Source organism: Leiobunum rupestre, chromosome 3 (genome assembly GCF_980474605.1).
Source record: "Leiobunum rupestre chromosome 3, qqLeiRupe1.1.hap1, whole genome shotgun sequence".
Taxonomy (NCBI): domain Eukaryota; kingdom Metazoa; phylum Arthropoda; class Arachnida; order Opiliones; family Sclerosomatidae; genus Leiobunum; species Leiobunum rupestre.
Window position 1 is genome coordinate 47119306 of NC_143386.1, and position 14405 is coordinate 47133710.

Sequence of the window (14405 nt, forward strand, 5' to 3'; positions counted from 1 at the left end):
TTTTTTTTTTTTTTTTTAATTATATCATTAAAAAAATACACAACGCGTGTATGGTACAAAAAGCGAAATGCAACAAGATAATAGAACAAGAAAAAAATACGAAGTAACATTTGAAAAATCGGTCGCGAAAAAGAACATCGATAAAGAAAGAACAACGAGTAGATAATATTGATTAAACAATTGTGAGAAATAAAAAAATTAAGCAACGTATCAAACACTATTAGGCAGTACATGTTGTAGAAAGAATTCATGAACAAAAATAGGCTAAATTAGATATTAAACAGCAGTAAAGACGATTAAGAAGAAATAAATTAACGAAAAAAAAAATCCTTATTGAAAATGAGAAGCAAAGGCTTAGAACCGACAGAACACAGAAAAGGCCGCAAAACATTAAGAAAATCCAACACCATTACTTTGTAACTTATACTTTGAAACCGTAATCATCCGGGATCACAAAGTCCTTATACAGAGGACTGGTAACAGGCTGACCCTGATACCGACACGCCCGAGCAAAAAATTCGTTCTCTGAAGATGGCGGCCAAGCAACCTCCTTAGGCCACCACTCAGGCCGGCGATGACCCTTGAAAGGGTACAGACGCATAGCAACGGGAACCCTTTGAACCTTCGTAGCAGAGCCAGAAGAAGAAGACAGCTTCTGACCGACATCGCCATCGCTTGACGACAGCGAATGCTTAGCACTCCGACGCGGATCAGACTTGACACCGGCATCGACGATGGAAGATTCACCGCTACCGGCCCGGACCGGAGAACCTTGAGGAATAGCGACTGAGGCAGGATCGACGACCATCGCTTCACCGTCACCACCACCGCCAGACGCCGCTTCTAAATCACGGGATGCCATCCGGGGCCATAAAGGACACTCCCGAACAACATGTCCCTGCTTCTGGCACTTAAAGCACTTGAAATCAGGACAATGGCGATAAATATGGTCAGGAGAATAACACTTATTACATATTTTCAACTGAGAATCATGTCGGACAGCGTAAAACTTCTCTCGACCAACAGCATCGGCAACTCGTAAGCGATATGGTAATGATGACAGATTCTCAGGTAAGGTAACACGAACGGTACGAAGTCCGCAATAGAATGATGCCTTTTTATGCCACACAAGCGGACCCTTGATTTCACAGCCAAGCGACGTTAATTTGGATAAAACGGCTTCATCAGTCACAAACTCAGGTAAGTCCGAAAAGGCGACAGTCACAGTCTTCGCAGAAACGCTTGAAATTTCATATATCTCACCATCAATATCCAAGCCCGAATCTATAACGCCCTCGACATCGGCCAAAATCTTCAAGGTGAGAATGTAACCTCCCTCATCACAGACAACTAAAGCAGAAGCACAATCGAGACCAAAGTTCGCAATCACCGCCGTAGACACAACTTCAAAACTTGGTAGATTTCGTTTAAAATCAATAAAAACCGATCCCTTGAATGCGTCCATCCTGGGTAGAAACACCCAGGAGGGATTACCAAATTAATAAATTAACAACTATTGAATTAAATGCACGAATAATAACCGAAAGAAAAATAAATTGGCAAAAAACCCCGCTTAGGCTTAGCGCGACGAAAACACGGAGTGCAAAATCGAACGACCTGCACTCTCCAAAAGCTCGAACGCAACTCCACCAAGACGCTGGATCAGCAGTCGAATGCTCTACCACTGAGCTATTCCCCCATTTATACACGGATTGACGTTGTTTTCAATATTTTATTAGTCATTGGAAAATATTAAACAACATGAACGGTCTGGAAGGGAAAAACTAGAGTTTGAACCAAGGACCTCTCGATCTGCAGTCGAATGCTCTACCACTGAGCTATTCCCCCATTTATACACGGATTGACGTTGTTTTCAATATTTTATTAGTCATTGGATAATATTAAACAACATGAACGGTCTGGAAGGGGGAACTCGGGTTTGAACCAAGGACCTCTCGATCTGCAGTCGAATGCTCTACCACTGAGCTATTCACCCATGTATACACGGACTGACGTTGTTTTCAATATTTTATTAGTCATTGGAAAATATTAAACAACATGAACGGTCTGGAAGGGGGAACTAGAGTTTGAACCAAGGACCTCTGGATCTGCAGTCGAATGCTCTACCACTGAGCTATTCCCCCATGTATACACGGATTGACGTTGTTTTCACTATTTTATTAGTCATTGGAAAATATTAAACAACATGAACGGTCTGGAAGGGGGAACTCGGGTTTGAACCAAGGACCTCTCGATCTGCAGTCGAATGCTCTACCACTGAGCTATTCCCCCATCTTTGACGTTGTTTTCAATATTTTATTAGTCATCGGAAAATATTAAACAACATGAACGGTCTGGAAGGGGAAACTCGGGTTTGAACCAAGGACCTCTCGATCTGCAGTCGAATGCTCTACCACTGAGCTATTCCCCCATGTATACACGGATTGACGTTGTTTTCAATATTTTATTAGTCATTATAAAATATTAAACAACATGAACGGCCTGGAAGGGGGAACTAGGGTTTGAACCAAGGACCTCTCGATCTGCAGTCGAATGCTCTACCACTGAGCTATTCCCCCATGTATACACGGATTGACGTTGTTTTCAATATTTTATTAGTCATTGGAAAATATTAAACAACATGAACGGTCTGGAAGGGGGAACTCGGGTTTGAACCAAGGACCTCTCGATCTGCAGTCGAATGCTCTACCACTGAGCTATTCCCCCATGTATACACGGATTGACGTTGTTTTCAATATTTTATTAGTCATTGGAAAATATTAAACAACATGAACGGTCTGGAAGGGGGAACTAGAGTTTGAACCAAGGACCTCTGGATCTGCAGTCGAATGCTCTACCACTGAGCTATTCCCCCATGTATACACGGATTGACGTTGTTTTCACTATTTTATTAGTCATTGGAAAATATTAAACAACATGAACGGTCTGGAAGGGGGAACTCGGGTTTGAACCAAGGACCTCTCGATCTGCAGTCGAATGCTCTACCACTGAGCTATTCCCCCATCTTTGACGTTGTTTTCAATATTTTATTAGTCATCGGAAAATATTAAACAACATGAACGGTCTGGAAGGGGAAACTCGGGTTTGAACCAAGGACCTCTCGATCTGCAGTCGAATGCTCTACCACTGAGCTATTCCCCCATGTATACACGGATTGACGTTGTTTTCAATATTTTATTAGTCATTGGAAAATATTAAACAACATAAACGGTCTGGAAGGGGGAACTCGGGTTTGAACCAAGGACCACTCGATCTGCAATCGAATGCTCTACCACTGAGCTATTCCCCCATGTATACACGGATTGACGTTGTTTTGAATATTTTATTAGTCATTGGAAAATATTAAACAACATGAACGGTCTGGAAGGGGGCACTCGGGTTTGAACCAAGGACCTCTCGATCTGCAGTCGAATGCTCTACCACTGAGCTATTCCCCCATCTTTGACGTTGGTTTCAATATTTTATTAGTCATCGGAAAATATTAAACAACATGAACGGTCTGGAAGGGGGAACTCAGGTTTGAACCAAGGACCTCTCGATCTGCAGTCGAATGCTCTACCACTGAGCTATTCCCCCATTTATACACGGATTGACGTTGTTTTGAATATTTTATTAGTCATTGGAAAATATTAAACAACATGAACGGTCTGGAAGGGGGAACTCGGGTTTGAACCAAGGACCTCTCGATCTGCAGTCGAATGCTCTACCACTGAGCTATTCCCCCATGTATACACGGATTGACGTTGTTTTCAATATTTTATTAGTCATTGGAAAATATTAAACAACATGAACGGTCTGGAAGGGGGAACTCGGGTTTGAACCAAGGACCTCTCGATCTGCAGTCGAATGCTCTACCACTGAGCTATTCCCCCATGTATACACGGATTGACGTTGTTTTCAATATTTTATTAGTCATTGGAAAATATTAAACAACATGAACGGTCTGGAAGGGGGAACTAGAGTTTGAACCAAGGACCTCTGGATCTGCAGTCGAATGCTCTACCACTGAGCTATTCCCCCATGTATACACGGATTGACGTTGTTTTCACTATTTTATTAGTCATTGGAAAATATTAAACAACATGAACGGTCTGGAAGGGGGAACTCGGGTTTGAACCAAGGACCTCTCGATCTGCAGTCGAATGCTCTACCACTGAGCTATTCCCCCATCTTTGACGTTGTTTTCAATATTTTATTAGTCATCGGAAAATATTAAACAACATGAACGGTCTGGAAGGGGAAACTCGGGTTTGAACCAAGGACCTCTCGATCTGCAGTCGAATGCTCTACCACTGAGCTATTCCCCCATGTATACACGGATTGACGTTGTTTTCAATATTTTATTAGTCATTGGAAAATATTAAACAACATGAACGGTCTGGAAGGGGGAACTCGGGTTTGAACCAAGGACCACTCGATCTGCAATCGAATGCTCTACCACTGAGCTATTCCCCCATGTATACACGGATTGACGTTGTTTTGAATATTTTATTAGTCATTGGAAAATATTAAACAACATGAACGGTCTGGAAGGGGGCACTCGGGTTTGAACCATGGACCTCTCGATCTGCAGTCGAATGCTCTACCACTGAGCTATTCCCCCATCTTTGACGTTGGTTTCAATATTTTATTAGTCATCGGAAAATATTAAACAACATGAACGGTCTGGAAGGGGGAACTCAGGTTTGAACCAAGGACCTCTCGATCTGCAGTCGAATGCTCTACCACTGAGCTATTCCCCCATTTATACACGGATTGACGTTGTTTTGAATATTTTATTAGTCATTGGAAAATATTAAACAACATGAACGGTCTGGAAGGGGGAACTCGGGTCTGAACCAAGGACCTCTCGATCTGCAGTCGAATGCTCTACCACTGAGCTATTCCCCCATGTATACACGGATTGACGTTGTTTTCAATATTTTATTAGTCATTGGATAATATTAAACAACATGAACGGTCTGGAAGGGGGAACTCGGGTTTGAACCAAGGACCTCTCGATCTGCAGTCGAATGCTTTTTTTTTTTTTTTTAATTATATCATTAAAAAATACACAACGCGTGTATGTTACAAAGAAGCATTATGCAACAATTGACAGAATATATAAAGAGAAAAATTCACGAGTAATAAATGACAAATCGGTCAGAAAAAAGCAACGAGAATACAAATAAAGATATTGAAGAGATAACAGCGAATAAAAAATGTCATCCTACGACACATCAAAGAAATAATAGGTACAAATCTTGTACGATCATTCATTGCATTCTGGTTTTAGTAATAATAAACGAAAATAGGCAAAAATAAACATCGAACAGCATGTAAATGAGAGAAATAATTGAAAAAAACCGTATTGAAAATAACTAACAAAGAATGATACCCGACATAACAAAGAAAATTCTGTAATACATTCAGAAAAGTGACCATCGTAATTCCGGAACTTATTGCTTAAAACCGTAATCATCCGGGATCACAAAGTCCTTATACAGAGGACTGGTAACAGGCTGACCCTGATACCGACACACCCGGGCGTAATATTCGTTCTCTGAAGATGGAGGCCAGACAACCTCCTTAGGCCACCAATCAGGCCGGCGATGACCCTCGAAAGGGACCAGAGGCATTTTAGAGGGAACTTTCTTTACTTTCGGAGCAGAGCCAGAAGAAGACATTTTCTTTCCGAAATCACCATCACTAGACGACAACGAATGCTTAGCACCCCGACGCGGATCAGACTTGAGACCGGCGCCGACGACTGAAGACTCACCGCCACCAGCCCGGACCGAAGAACCCTGAGGAATAGCGACTGAGACAGGATCAACGACCATCGCGTCACCGTCCGCACCACCGACAGCCGCCGTATCAGAGTCGCGGGACGCCATACGGGGCCAAAGTGGACACTCCCGAACAACATGACCCTGCTTCTCGCACTTGAAGCACTTGAAATCCGGACAATTGCGATAAATATGGTCAGGAGAATAACATTTATTACATATTTTCAACTGAGAATCATGTCGGACAGCGTAAAACTTCTCCCGACCAACAGCATCGGCAACTCGTAAGCGATATGGTAATGATGACAGACTCTCAGGTTAGGTAACACGAACGGTACGAACTCCGCAATAGAATGATGCCTTTCGATGCCAAACAAGCGGACCCTTGATTTCACAGCCAAGCGACGTTAATTTGGATAAAACGGCTTCATCAGTCACAAACTCAGGTAAGTCCGAAAAGGCGACAGTCACCGTCTTCGCAGAAACGCTTGAAATTTCATATATCTCACCGTCAATATCCAAGCCCGAATCAATAACGCCCTCGACATCGGCCAAAGTCTTCAAGGTGAGAATGTAACCACCCTCATCACAGACAACTAAAGCAGATGCACAATCGAGACCAAAGTTCGCAATCACCGCCGTAGACACAACTTCAAAACTTGGTAGATTTCTTTTAAAATCAATAAAAACCGATCTCTTGAATGCGTCCATCCTGGGTAGAAACACCCAGGAGGGATTACCAAATTAATAAATTAACAACTATAGATTTAAATGCACGAATAATAACCGAAAGAAAAATAAATTGGGAAAATACCCCGCTTAGGCTTAGCGCGACGAAAACACGGAGCGCAAAATCGAACGACCTGCACTCTCCAAAAGCTCGAACGCAACTCCCGCAGTCGAATGCTCTACCACTGAGCTATTCACCCATGTATACACGGACTGACGTTGTTTTCAATATTTTATTAGTCATTGGAAAATATTAAACAACATGAACGGTCTGGAAGGGGGAACTAGGGTTTGAACCAAGGACCTCTGGATCTGCAGTCGAATGCTCTACCACTGAGCTATTCCCCCATCTTTGACGTTGTTTTCAATATTTTATTAGTCATTGGAAAATATTAAACAACATGAACGGTCTGGAAGGGGGAACTCGGGTTTGAACCAAGGACCTCTCGATCTGCAGTCGAATGCTCTACCACTGAGCTATTCACCCATGTATACACGGACTGACGTTGTTTTCAATATTTTATTAGTCATTGGAAAATATTAAACAACATGAACGGTCTGGAAGGGGGAACTAGGGTTTGAACCAAGGACCTCTCGATCTGCAGTCGAATGCTCTACCACTGAGCTATTCCCCCATGTATACACGGATTGATGTTGTTTTGAATATTTTATTAGTCATTGGAAAATATTAAACAACATGAACGGTCTGGAAGGGGGAACTCGGGTTTGAACCAAGGACCTCTCTATCTGCAGTCGAATGCTCTACCACTGAGCTATTCCCCAATGTATACACGGATTGACGTTGTTTTCAATATTTTATTAGTCATTGGAAAATATTAAACAACATGAACGGTCTGGAAGGGGGAACTCGGGTTTGAACCAAGGACCTCTCGATCTGCAGTCGAATGCTCTACCACTGAGCTATTCCCCCATGTATACACGGATTGACGTTGTTTTCAATATTTTATTAGTCATTGGAAAATATTAAACAACATGAACGGTCTGGAAGGGGGAACTCGGGTTTGAACCAAGGACCTCTCGATCTGCAGTCGAATGCTCTACCACTGAGCTATTCCCCCATCTTTGACGTTGTTTTCAATATTTTATTAGTCATCGGAAAATATTAAACAACATGAACGGTCTGGAAGGGGGAACTCGGGTTTGAACCAAGGACCTCTCGATCTGCAGTCGAATGCTCTACCACTGAGCTATTCCCCCATGTATACACGGATTGACGTTGTTTTCAATATTTTATTAGTCATTGGAAAATATTAAACAACATGAACGGTCTGGAAGGGGGAACTCGGGTTTGAACCAAGGATCACTCGTTTTGCAATCGAATGCTCTACCACTGAGCTATTCCCCCATGTATACACGGACTGACGTTGTTTTCAATATTTTATTAGTCATTGGAAAATATTAAACAACATGAACGGTCTGGAAGGGGGAACTAGGGTTTGAACCAAGGACCTCTGGATCTGCAGTCGAATGCTCTACCACTGAGCTATTCCCCCATCTTTGACGTTGTTTTCAATATTTTATTAGTCATTGGAAAATATTAAACAACATGAACGGTCTGGAAGGGGGAACTCGGGTTTGAACCAAGGACCTCTCGATCTGCAGTCGAATGCTCTACCACTGAGCTATTCACCCATGTATACACGGACTGACGTTGTTTTCAATATTTTATTAGTCATTGGAAAATATTAAACAACATGAACGGTCTGGAAGGGGGAACTAGGGTTTGAACCAAGGACCTCTCGATCTGCAGTCGAATGCTCTACCACTGAGCTATTCCCCCATGTATACACGGATTGATGTTGTTTTGAATATTTTATTAGTCATTGGAAAATATTACACAACATGAACGGTCTGGAAGGGGGAACTCGGGTTTGAACCAAGTACCTCTCGATCTGCAGTCGAATGCTCTACCACTGAGCTATTCCCCCATGTATACACGGATTGACGTTGTTTTCAATATTTTATTAGTCATTGGATAATATTAAACAACATGAACGGTCTGGAAGGGGGAACTCGGGTTTGAACCAAGGACCTCTCGATCTGCAGTCGAATGCTCTACCACTGAGCTATTCACCCATGTATACACGGACTGACGTTGTTTTCAATATTTTATTAGTCATTGGAAAATATTAAACAACATGAACGGTCTGGAAGGGGGAACTAGGGTTTGAACCAAGGACCTCTGGATCTGCAGTCGAATGCTCTACCACTGAGCTATTCCCCCATCTTTGACGTTGTTTTCAATATTTTATTAGTCATTGGAAAATATTAAACAACATGAACGGTCTGGAAGGGGGAACTCGGGTTTGAACCAAGGACCTCTCGATCTGCAGTCGAATGCTCTACCACTGAGCTATTCACCCATGTATACACGGACTGACGTTGTTTTCAATATTTTATTAGTCATTGGAAAATATTAAACAACATGAACGGTCTGGAAGGGGGAACTAGGGTTTGAACCAAGGACCTCTCGATCTGCAGTCGAATGCTCTACCACTGAGCTATTCCCCCATGTATACACGGATTGATGTTGTTTTGAATATTTTATTAGTCATTGGAAAATATTAAACAACATGAACGGTCTGGAAGGGGGAACTCGGGTTTGAACCAAGTACCTCTCGATCTGCAGTCGAATGCTCTACCACTGAGCTATTCCCCCATGTATACACGAACTGACGTTGTTTTCAATATTTTATTAGTCATTGGAAAATATTAAACAACATGAACGGTCTGGAAGGGGGAACTAGTGTTTGAACCAAGGACCTCTGGATCTGCAGTCGAATGCTTTTTTTTTTTTTTTAATTATATCATTAAAAAATACACAACGCGTGTATGTTACAAAGAAGCATTATGCAACAATTGACAGAATATATAAAGAGAAAAATTCACGAGTAATAAATGACAAATCGGTCAGAAAAAAGCAACGAGAATACAAATAAAGATATTGAAGAGATAACAGCGAATAAAAAATGTCATCCTACGACACATCAAAGAAATAATAGGTACAAATCTTGTACGATCATTCATTGCATTCTGGTTTTAGTAATAATAAACGAAAATAGGCAAAAATAAACATCGAACAGCATGTAAATGAGAGAAATAATTGAAAAAAACCGTATTGAAAATAACTAACAAAGAATGATACCCGACATAACAAAGAAAATTCTGTAATACATTCAGAAAAGTGACCATCGTAATTCCGGAACTTATTGCTTAAAACCGTAATCATCCGGGATCACAAAGTCCTTATACAGAGGACTGGTAACAGGCTGACCCTGATACCGACACACCCGGGCGTAATATTCGTTCTCTGAAGATGGAGGCCAGACAACCTCCTTAGGCCACCAATCAGGCCGGCGATGACCCTCGAAAGGGACCAGAGGCATTTTAGAGGGAACTTTCTTTACTTTCGGAGCAGAGCCAGAAGAAGACATTTTCTTTCCGAAATCACCATCACTAGACGACAACGAATGCTTAGCACCCCGACGCGGATCAGACTTGAGACCGGCGCCGACGACTGAAGACTCACCGCCACCAGCCCGGACCGAAGAACCCTGAGGAATAGCGACTGAGACAGGATCAACGACCATCGCGTCACCGTCCGCACCACCGACAGCCGCCGTATCAGAGTCGCGGGACGCCATACGGGGCCAAAGTGGACACTCCCGAACAACATGACCCTGCTTCTCGCACTTGAAGCACTTGAAATCCGGACAATTGCGATAAATATGGTCAGGAGAATAACATTTATTACATATTTTCAACTGAGAATCATGTCGGACAGCGTAAAACTTCTCCCGACCAACAGCATCGGCAACTCGTAAGCGATATGGTAATGATGACAGACTCTCAGGTTAGGTAACACGAACGGTACGAACTCCGCAATAGAATGATGCCTTTCGATGCCAAACAAGCGGACCCTTGATTTCACAGCCAAGCGACGTTAATTTGGATAAAACGGCTTCATCAGTCACAAACTCAGGTAAGTCCGAAAAGGCGACAGTCACCGTCTTCGCAGAAACGCTTGAAATTTCATATATCTCACCGTCAATATCCAAGCCCGAATCAATAACGCCCTCGACATCGGCCAAAGTCTTCAAGGTGAGAATGTAACCACCCTCATCACAGACAACTAAAGCAGATGCACAATCGAGACCAAAGTTCGCAATCACCGCCGTAGACACAACTTCAAAACTTGGTAGATTTCTTTTAAAATCAATAAAAACCGATCTCTTGAATGCGTCCATCCTGGGTAGAAACACCCAGGAGGGATTACCAAATTAATAAATTAACAACTATAGATTTAAATGCACGAATAATAACCGAAAGAAAAATAAATTGGGAAAATACCCCGCTTAGGCTTAGCGCGACGAAAACACGGAGCGCAAAATCGAACGACCTGCACTCTCCAAAAGCTCGAACGCAACTCCCGCAGTCGAATGCTCTACCACTGAGCTATTCACCCATGTATACACGGACTGACGTTGTTTTCAATATTTTATTAGTCATTGGAAAATATTAAACAACATGAACGGTCTGGAAGGGGGAACTAGGGTTTGAACCAAGGACCTCTGGATCTGCAGTCGAATGCTCTACCACTGAGCTATTCCCCCATCTTTGACGTTGTTTTCAATATTTTATTAGTCATTGGAAAATATTAAACAACATGAACGGTCTGGAAGGGGGAACTCGGGTTTGAACCAAGGACCTCTCGATCTGCAGTCGAATGCTCTACCACTGAGCTATTCACCCATGTATACACGGACTGACGTTGTTTTCAATATTTTATTAGTCATTGGAAAATATTAAACAACATGAACGGTCTGGAAGGGGGAACTAGGGTTTGAACCAAGGACCTCTCGATCTGCAGTCGAATGCTCTACCACTGAGCTATTCCCCCATGTATACACGGATTGATGTTGTTTTGAATATTTTATTAGTCATTGGAAAATATTAAACAACATGAACGGTCTGGAAGGGGGAACTCGGGTTTGAACCAAGGACCTCTCTATCTGCAGTCGAATGCTCTACCACTGAGCTATTCCCCAATGTATACACGGATTGACGTTGTTTTCAATATTTTATTAGTCATTGGAAAATATTAAACAACATGAACGGTCTGGAAGGGGGAACTCGGGTTTGAACCAAGGACCTCTCGATCTGCAGTCGAATGCTCTACCACTGAGCTATTCCCCCATGTATACACGGATTGACGTTGTTTTCAATATTTTATTAGTCATTGGAAAATATTAAACAACATGAACGGTCTGGAAGGGGGAACTCGGGTTTGAACCAAGGACCTCTCGATCTGCAGTCGAATGCTCTACCACTGAGCTATTCCCCCATCTTTGACGTTGTTTTCAATATTTTATTAGTCATCGGAAAATATTAAACAACATGAACGGTCTGGAAGGGGGAACTCGGGTTTGAACCAAGGACCTCTCGATCTGCAGTCGAATGCTCTACCACTGAGCTATTCCCCCATGTATACACGGATTGACGTTGTTTTCAATATTTTATTAGTCATTGGAAAATATTAAACAACATGAACGGTCTGGAAGGGGGAACTCGGGTTTGAACCAAGGATCACTCGTTTTGCAATCGAATGCTCTACCACTGAGCTATTCCCCCATGTATACACGGACTGACGTTGTTTTCAATATTTTATTAGTCATTGGAAAATATTAAACAACATGAACGGTCTGGAAGGGGGAACTAGGGTTTGAACCAAGGACCTCTGGATCTGCAGTCGAATGCTCTACCACTGAGCTATTCCCCCATCTTTGACGTTGTTTTCAATATTTTATTAGTCATTGGAAAATATTAAACAACATGAACGGTCTGGAAGGGGGAACTCGGGTTTGAACCAAGGACCTCTCGATCTGCAGTCGAATGCTCTACCACTGAGCTATTCCCCCATCTTTGACGTTGTTTTCAATATTTTATTAGTCATCGGAAAATATTAAACAACATGAACGGTCTGGAAGGGGGAACTCGGGTTTGAACCAAGGACCTCTCGATCTGCAGTCGAATGCTCTACCACTGAGCTATTCCCCCATGTATACACGGATTGACGTTGTTTTCAATATTTTATTAGTCATTGGAAAATATTAAACAACATGAACGGTCTGGAAGGGGGAACTCGGGTTTGAACCAAGGATCACTCGTTTTGCAATCGAATGCTCTACCACTGAGCTATTCCCCCATGTATACACGGACTGACGTTGTTTTCAATATTTTATTAGTCATTGGAAAATATTAAACAACATGAACGGTCTGGAAGGGGGAACTAGGGTTTGAACCAAGGACCTCTGGATCTGCAGTCGAATGCTCTACCACTGAGCTATTCCCCCATCTTTGACGTTGTTTTCAATATTTTATTAGTCATTGGAAAATATTAAACAACATGAACGGTCTGGAAGGGGGAACTCGGGTTTGAACCAAGGACCTCTCGATCTGCAGTCGAATGCTCTACCACTGAGCTATTCACCCATGTATACACGGACTGACGTTGTTTTCAATATTTTATTAGTCATTGGAAAATATTAAACAACATGAACGGTCTGGAAGGGGGAACTAGGGTTTGAACCAAGGACCTCTCGATCTGCAGTCGAATGCTCTACCACTGAGCTATTCCCCCATGTATACACGGATTGATGTTGTTTTGAATATTTTATTAGTCATTGGAAAATATTACACAACATGAACGGTCTGGAAGGGGGAACTCGGGTTTGAACCAAGTACCTCTCGATCTGCAGTCGAATGCTCTACCACTGAGCTATTCCCCCATGTATACACGGATTGACGTTGTTTTCAATATTTTATTAGTCATTGGATAATATTAAACAACATGAACGGTCTGGAAGGGGGAACTCGGGTTTGAACCAAGGACCTCTCGATCTGCAGTCGAATGCTCTACCACTGAGCTATTCACCCATGTATACACGGACTGACGTTGTTTTCAATATTTTATTAGTCATTGGAAAATATTAAACAACATGAACGGTCTGGAAGGGGGAACTAGGGTTTGAACCAAGGACCTCTGGATCTGCAGTCGAATGCTCTACCACTGAGCTATTCCCCCATCTTTGACGTTGTTTTCAATATTTTATTAGTCATTGGAAAATATTAAACAACATGAACGGTCTGGAAGGGGGAACTCGGGTTTGAACCAAGGACCTCTCGATCTGCAGTCGAATGCTCTACCACTGAGCTATTCACCCATGTATACACGGACTGACGTTGTTTTCAATATTTTATTAGTCATTGGAAAATATTAAACAACATGAACGGTCTGGAAGGGGGAACTAGGGTTTGAACCAAGGACCTCTCGATCTGCAGTCGAATGCTCTACCACTGAGCTATTCCCCCATGTATACACGGATTGATGTTGTTTTGAATATTTTATTAGTCATTGGAAAATATTAAACAACATGAACGGTCTGGAAGGGGGAACTCGGGTTTGAACCAAGTACCTCTCGATCTGCAGTCGAATGCTCTACCACTGAGCTATTCCCCCATGTATACACGAACTGACGTTGTTTTCAATATTTTATTAGTCATTGGAAAATATTAAACAACATGAACGGTCTGGAAGGGGGAACTAGTGTTTGAACCAAGGACCTCTGGATCTGCAGTCGAATGCTCTACCACTGAGCTATTCCCCCATGTATACACGGATTGACGTTGTTTTCAATATTTTATTAGTCATTGGATAATATTAAACAACATGAACGGTCTGGAAGGGGGAACTCGGGTTTGAACCAAGGACCTCTCGATCTGCAGTCGAATGCTCTACCACTGAGCTATTCCCCCATGTATACACGAACTGACGTTGTTTTCAATATTTTATTAGTCATTGGAAAA

At 42.3% G+C, this 14405-nt stretch overlaps 62 non-coding genes across 62 annotated transcripts; all 62 read right to left on the minus strand.

Annotated features, from left to right (window-relative positions):
- Positions 1-1776: 1776 nt before the first annotated feature.
- On the minus strand, positions 1777-1848 carry TRNAC-GCA (transfer RNA cysteine (anticodon GCA)). The gene has a single exon. It is a non-coding gene; the product is annotated as a tRNA-Cys (tRNA).
- Positions 1849-1924: 76 nt separating this feature from the next.
- On the minus strand, positions 1925-1996 carry TRNAC-GCA (transfer RNA cysteine (anticodon GCA)). Its single transcript has one exon. It is a non-coding gene; the product is annotated as a tRNA-Cys (tRNA).
- Positions 1997-2072: 76 nt separating this feature from the next.
- TRNAC-GCA (transfer RNA cysteine (anticodon GCA)) lies at positions 2073-2144 on the minus strand. The gene has a single exon. It is a non-coding gene; the product is annotated as a tRNA-Cys (tRNA).
- Positions 2145-2220: 76 nt separating this feature from the next.
- On the minus strand, positions 2221-2292 carry TRNAC-GCA (transfer RNA cysteine (anticodon GCA)). The gene has a single exon. It is a non-coding gene; the product is annotated as a tRNA-Cys (tRNA).
- A 67-nt stretch (positions 2293-2359) lies between these two features.
- On the minus strand, positions 2360-2431 carry TRNAC-GCA (transfer RNA cysteine (anticodon GCA)). Its single transcript has one exon. It is a non-coding gene; the product is annotated as a tRNA-Cys (tRNA).
- A 76-nt stretch (positions 2432-2507) lies between these two features.
- TRNAC-GCA (transfer RNA cysteine (anticodon GCA)) lies at positions 2508-2579 on the minus strand. Its single transcript has one exon. It is a non-coding gene; the product is annotated as a tRNA-Cys (tRNA).
- A 76-nt stretch (positions 2580-2655) lies between these two features.
- TRNAC-GCA (transfer RNA cysteine (anticodon GCA)) lies at positions 2656-2727 on the minus strand. The gene has a single exon. It is a non-coding gene; the product is annotated as a tRNA-Cys (tRNA).
- Positions 2728-2803: 76 nt separating this feature from the next.
- Positions 2804-2875, minus strand: TRNAC-GCA (transfer RNA cysteine (anticodon GCA)). The gene has a single exon. It is a non-coding gene; the product is annotated as a tRNA-Cys (tRNA).
- A 76-nt stretch (positions 2876-2951) lies between these two features.
- Positions 2952-3023, minus strand: TRNAC-GCA (transfer RNA cysteine (anticodon GCA)). Its single transcript has one exon. It is a non-coding gene; the product is annotated as a tRNA-Cys (tRNA).
- Positions 3024-3090: 67 nt separating this feature from the next.
- TRNAC-GCA (transfer RNA cysteine (anticodon GCA)) lies at positions 3091-3162 on the minus strand. Its single transcript has one exon. It is a non-coding gene; the product is annotated as a tRNA-Cys (tRNA).
- Positions 3163-3238: 76 nt separating this feature from the next.
- On the minus strand, positions 3239-3310 carry TRNAC-GCA (transfer RNA cysteine (anticodon GCA)). Its single transcript has one exon. It is a non-coding gene; the product is annotated as a tRNA-Cys (tRNA).
- A 76-nt stretch (positions 3311-3386) lies between these two features.
- Positions 3387-3458, minus strand: TRNAC-GCA (transfer RNA cysteine (anticodon GCA)). The gene has a single exon. It is a non-coding gene; the product is annotated as a tRNA-Cys (tRNA).
- Positions 3459-3525: 67 nt separating this feature from the next.
- Positions 3526-3597, minus strand: TRNAC-GCA (transfer RNA cysteine (anticodon GCA)). The gene has a single exon. It is a non-coding gene; the product is annotated as a tRNA-Cys (tRNA).
- A 76-nt stretch (positions 3598-3673) lies between these two features.
- On the minus strand, positions 3674-3745 carry TRNAC-GCA (transfer RNA cysteine (anticodon GCA)). Its single transcript has one exon. It is a non-coding gene; the product is annotated as a tRNA-Cys (tRNA).
- Positions 3746-3821: 76 nt separating this feature from the next.
- TRNAC-GCA (transfer RNA cysteine (anticodon GCA)) lies at positions 3822-3893 on the minus strand. The gene has a single exon. It is a non-coding gene; the product is annotated as a tRNA-Cys (tRNA).
- Positions 3894-3969: 76 nt separating this feature from the next.
- Positions 3970-4041, minus strand: TRNAC-GCA (transfer RNA cysteine (anticodon GCA)). The gene has a single exon. It is a non-coding gene; the product is annotated as a tRNA-Cys (tRNA).
- A 76-nt stretch (positions 4042-4117) lies between these two features.
- On the minus strand, positions 4118-4189 carry TRNAC-GCA (transfer RNA cysteine (anticodon GCA)). The gene has a single exon. It is a non-coding gene; the product is annotated as a tRNA-Cys (tRNA).
- A 67-nt stretch (positions 4190-4256) lies between these two features.
- TRNAC-GCA (transfer RNA cysteine (anticodon GCA)) lies at positions 4257-4328 on the minus strand. Its single transcript has one exon. It is a non-coding gene; the product is annotated as a tRNA-Cys (tRNA).
- A 76-nt stretch (positions 4329-4404) lies between these two features.
- On the minus strand, positions 4405-4476 carry TRNAC-GCA (transfer RNA cysteine (anticodon GCA)). The gene has a single exon. It is a non-coding gene; the product is annotated as a tRNA-Cys (tRNA).
- A 76-nt stretch (positions 4477-4552) lies between these two features.
- Positions 4553-4624, minus strand: TRNAC-GCA (transfer RNA cysteine (anticodon GCA)). The gene has a single exon. It is a non-coding gene; the product is annotated as a tRNA-Cys (tRNA).
- A 67-nt stretch (positions 4625-4691) lies between these two features.
- Positions 4692-4763, minus strand: TRNAC-GCA (transfer RNA cysteine (anticodon GCA)). The gene has a single exon. It is a non-coding gene; the product is annotated as a tRNA-Cys (tRNA).
- Positions 4764-4839: 76 nt separating this feature from the next.
- On the minus strand, positions 4840-4911 carry TRNAC-GCA (transfer RNA cysteine (anticodon GCA)). Its single transcript has one exon. It is a non-coding gene; the product is annotated as a tRNA-Cys (tRNA).
- Positions 4912-6794: 1883 nt separating this feature from the next.
- On the minus strand, positions 6795-6866 carry TRNAC-GCA (transfer RNA cysteine (anticodon GCA)). The gene has a single exon. It is a non-coding gene; the product is annotated as a tRNA-Cys (tRNA).
- A 67-nt stretch (positions 6867-6933) lies between these two features.
- On the minus strand, positions 6934-7005 carry TRNAC-GCA (transfer RNA cysteine (anticodon GCA)). The gene has a single exon. It is a non-coding gene; the product is annotated as a tRNA-Cys (tRNA).
- A 76-nt stretch (positions 7006-7081) lies between these two features.
- TRNAC-GCA (transfer RNA cysteine (anticodon GCA)) lies at positions 7082-7153 on the minus strand. Its single transcript has one exon. It is a non-coding gene; the product is annotated as a tRNA-Cys (tRNA).
- A 76-nt stretch (positions 7154-7229) lies between these two features.
- Positions 7230-7301, minus strand: TRNAC-GCA (transfer RNA cysteine (anticodon GCA)). The gene has a single exon. It is a non-coding gene; the product is annotated as a tRNA-Cys (tRNA).
- Positions 7302-7377: 76 nt separating this feature from the next.
- Positions 7378-7449, minus strand: TRNAC-GCA (transfer RNA cysteine (anticodon GCA)). The gene has a single exon. It is a non-coding gene; the product is annotated as a tRNA-Cys (tRNA).
- A 76-nt stretch (positions 7450-7525) lies between these two features.
- Positions 7526-7597, minus strand: TRNAC-GCA (transfer RNA cysteine (anticodon GCA)). Its single transcript has one exon. It is a non-coding gene; the product is annotated as a tRNA-Cys (tRNA).
- A 67-nt stretch (positions 7598-7664) lies between these two features.
- Positions 7665-7736, minus strand: TRNAC-GCA (transfer RNA cysteine (anticodon GCA)). The gene has a single exon. It is a non-coding gene; the product is annotated as a tRNA-Cys (tRNA).
- Positions 7737-7812: 76 nt separating this feature from the next.
- Positions 7813-7884, minus strand: TRNAC-GCA (transfer RNA cysteine (anticodon GCA)). Its single transcript has one exon. It is a non-coding gene; the product is annotated as a tRNA-Cys (tRNA).
- Positions 7885-7960: 76 nt separating this feature from the next.
- On the minus strand, positions 7961-8032 carry TRNAC-GCA (transfer RNA cysteine (anticodon GCA)). Its single transcript has one exon. It is a non-coding gene; the product is annotated as a tRNA-Cys (tRNA).
- A 67-nt stretch (positions 8033-8099) lies between these two features.
- Positions 8100-8171, minus strand: TRNAC-GCA (transfer RNA cysteine (anticodon GCA)). The gene has a single exon. It is a non-coding gene; the product is annotated as a tRNA-Cys (tRNA).
- Positions 8172-8247: 76 nt separating this feature from the next.
- TRNAC-GCA (transfer RNA cysteine (anticodon GCA)) lies at positions 8248-8319 on the minus strand. Its single transcript has one exon. It is a non-coding gene; the product is annotated as a tRNA-Cys (tRNA).
- A 76-nt stretch (positions 8320-8395) lies between these two features.
- Positions 8396-8467, minus strand: TRNAC-GCA (transfer RNA cysteine (anticodon GCA)). The gene has a single exon. It is a non-coding gene; the product is annotated as a tRNA-Cys (tRNA).
- Positions 8468-8543: 76 nt separating this feature from the next.
- Positions 8544-8615, minus strand: TRNAC-GCA (transfer RNA cysteine (anticodon GCA)). The gene has a single exon. It is a non-coding gene; the product is annotated as a tRNA-Cys (tRNA).
- Positions 8616-8691: 76 nt separating this feature from the next.
- Positions 8692-8763, minus strand: TRNAC-GCA (transfer RNA cysteine (anticodon GCA)). The gene has a single exon. It is a non-coding gene; the product is annotated as a tRNA-Cys (tRNA).
- Positions 8764-8830: 67 nt separating this feature from the next.
- On the minus strand, positions 8831-8902 carry TRNAC-GCA (transfer RNA cysteine (anticodon GCA)). The gene has a single exon. It is a non-coding gene; the product is annotated as a tRNA-Cys (tRNA).
- Positions 8903-8978: 76 nt separating this feature from the next.
- Positions 8979-9050, minus strand: TRNAC-GCA (transfer RNA cysteine (anticodon GCA)). The gene has a single exon. It is a non-coding gene; the product is annotated as a tRNA-Cys (tRNA).
- Positions 9051-9126: 76 nt separating this feature from the next.
- On the minus strand, positions 9127-9198 carry TRNAC-GCA (transfer RNA cysteine (anticodon GCA)). Its single transcript has one exon. It is a non-coding gene; the product is annotated as a tRNA-Cys (tRNA).
- Positions 9199-11080: 1882 nt separating this feature from the next.
- On the minus strand, positions 11081-11152 carry TRNAC-GCA (transfer RNA cysteine (anticodon GCA)). The gene has a single exon. It is a non-coding gene; the product is annotated as a tRNA-Cys (tRNA).
- A 67-nt stretch (positions 11153-11219) lies between these two features.
- Positions 11220-11291, minus strand: TRNAC-GCA (transfer RNA cysteine (anticodon GCA)). Its single transcript has one exon. It is a non-coding gene; the product is annotated as a tRNA-Cys (tRNA).
- Positions 11292-11367: 76 nt separating this feature from the next.
- TRNAC-GCA (transfer RNA cysteine (anticodon GCA)) lies at positions 11368-11439 on the minus strand. Its single transcript has one exon. It is a non-coding gene; the product is annotated as a tRNA-Cys (tRNA).
- Positions 11440-11515: 76 nt separating this feature from the next.
- TRNAC-GCA (transfer RNA cysteine (anticodon GCA)) lies at positions 11516-11587 on the minus strand. Its single transcript has one exon. It is a non-coding gene; the product is annotated as a tRNA-Cys (tRNA).
- Positions 11588-11663: 76 nt separating this feature from the next.
- On the minus strand, positions 11664-11735 carry TRNAC-GCA (transfer RNA cysteine (anticodon GCA)). The gene has a single exon. It is a non-coding gene; the product is annotated as a tRNA-Cys (tRNA).
- A 76-nt stretch (positions 11736-11811) lies between these two features.
- TRNAC-GCA (transfer RNA cysteine (anticodon GCA)) lies at positions 11812-11883 on the minus strand. Its single transcript has one exon. It is a non-coding gene; the product is annotated as a tRNA-Cys (tRNA).
- Positions 11884-11950: 67 nt separating this feature from the next.
- TRNAC-GCA (transfer RNA cysteine (anticodon GCA)) lies at positions 11951-12022 on the minus strand. The gene has a single exon. It is a non-coding gene; the product is annotated as a tRNA-Cys (tRNA).
- A 76-nt stretch (positions 12023-12098) lies between these two features.
- TRNAC-GCA (transfer RNA cysteine (anticodon GCA)) lies at positions 12099-12170 on the minus strand. The gene has a single exon. It is a non-coding gene; the product is annotated as a tRNA-Cys (tRNA).
- A 76-nt stretch (positions 12171-12246) lies between these two features.
- On the minus strand, positions 12247-12318 carry TRNAC-GCA (transfer RNA cysteine (anticodon GCA)). The gene has a single exon. It is a non-coding gene; the product is annotated as a tRNA-Cys (tRNA).
- Positions 12319-12385: 67 nt separating this feature from the next.
- Positions 12386-12457, minus strand: TRNAC-GCA (transfer RNA cysteine (anticodon GCA)). The gene has a single exon. It is a non-coding gene; the product is annotated as a tRNA-Cys (tRNA).
- Positions 12458-12524: 67 nt separating this feature from the next.
- TRNAC-GCA (transfer RNA cysteine (anticodon GCA)) lies at positions 12525-12596 on the minus strand. Its single transcript has one exon. It is a non-coding gene; the product is annotated as a tRNA-Cys (tRNA).
- Positions 12597-12672: 76 nt separating this feature from the next.
- TRNAC-GCA (transfer RNA cysteine (anticodon GCA)) lies at positions 12673-12744 on the minus strand. Its single transcript has one exon. It is a non-coding gene; the product is annotated as a tRNA-Cys (tRNA).
- A 76-nt stretch (positions 12745-12820) lies between these two features.
- On the minus strand, positions 12821-12892 carry TRNAC-GCA (transfer RNA cysteine (anticodon GCA)). Its single transcript has one exon. It is a non-coding gene; the product is annotated as a tRNA-Cys (tRNA).
- A 67-nt stretch (positions 12893-12959) lies between these two features.
- On the minus strand, positions 12960-13031 carry TRNAC-GCA (transfer RNA cysteine (anticodon GCA)). Its single transcript has one exon. It is a non-coding gene; the product is annotated as a tRNA-Cys (tRNA).
- Positions 13032-13107: 76 nt separating this feature from the next.
- Positions 13108-13179, minus strand: TRNAC-GCA (transfer RNA cysteine (anticodon GCA)). The gene has a single exon. It is a non-coding gene; the product is annotated as a tRNA-Cys (tRNA).
- A 76-nt stretch (positions 13180-13255) lies between these two features.
- On the minus strand, positions 13256-13327 carry TRNAC-GCA (transfer RNA cysteine (anticodon GCA)). The gene has a single exon. It is a non-coding gene; the product is annotated as a tRNA-Cys (tRNA).
- Positions 13328-13403: 76 nt separating this feature from the next.
- TRNAC-GCA (transfer RNA cysteine (anticodon GCA)) lies at positions 13404-13475 on the minus strand. The gene has a single exon. It is a non-coding gene; the product is annotated as a tRNA-Cys (tRNA).
- A 76-nt stretch (positions 13476-13551) lies between these two features.
- Positions 13552-13623, minus strand: TRNAC-GCA (transfer RNA cysteine (anticodon GCA)). Its single transcript has one exon. It is a non-coding gene; the product is annotated as a tRNA-Cys (tRNA).
- Positions 13624-13690: 67 nt separating this feature from the next.
- TRNAC-GCA (transfer RNA cysteine (anticodon GCA)) lies at positions 13691-13762 on the minus strand. Its single transcript has one exon. It is a non-coding gene; the product is annotated as a tRNA-Cys (tRNA).
- Positions 13763-13838: 76 nt separating this feature from the next.
- On the minus strand, positions 13839-13910 carry TRNAC-GCA (transfer RNA cysteine (anticodon GCA)). The gene has a single exon. It is a non-coding gene; the product is annotated as a tRNA-Cys (tRNA).
- A 76-nt stretch (positions 13911-13986) lies between these two features.
- On the minus strand, positions 13987-14058 carry TRNAC-GCA (transfer RNA cysteine (anticodon GCA)). The gene has a single exon. It is a non-coding gene; the product is annotated as a tRNA-Cys (tRNA).
- Positions 14059-14134: 76 nt separating this feature from the next.
- Positions 14135-14206, minus strand: TRNAC-GCA (transfer RNA cysteine (anticodon GCA)). The gene has a single exon. It is a non-coding gene; the product is annotated as a tRNA-Cys (tRNA).
- Positions 14207-14282: 76 nt separating this feature from the next.
- On the minus strand, positions 14283-14354 carry TRNAC-GCA (transfer RNA cysteine (anticodon GCA)). The gene has a single exon. It is a non-coding gene; the product is annotated as a tRNA-Cys (tRNA).
- Positions 14355-14405: the final 51 nt, after the last annotated feature.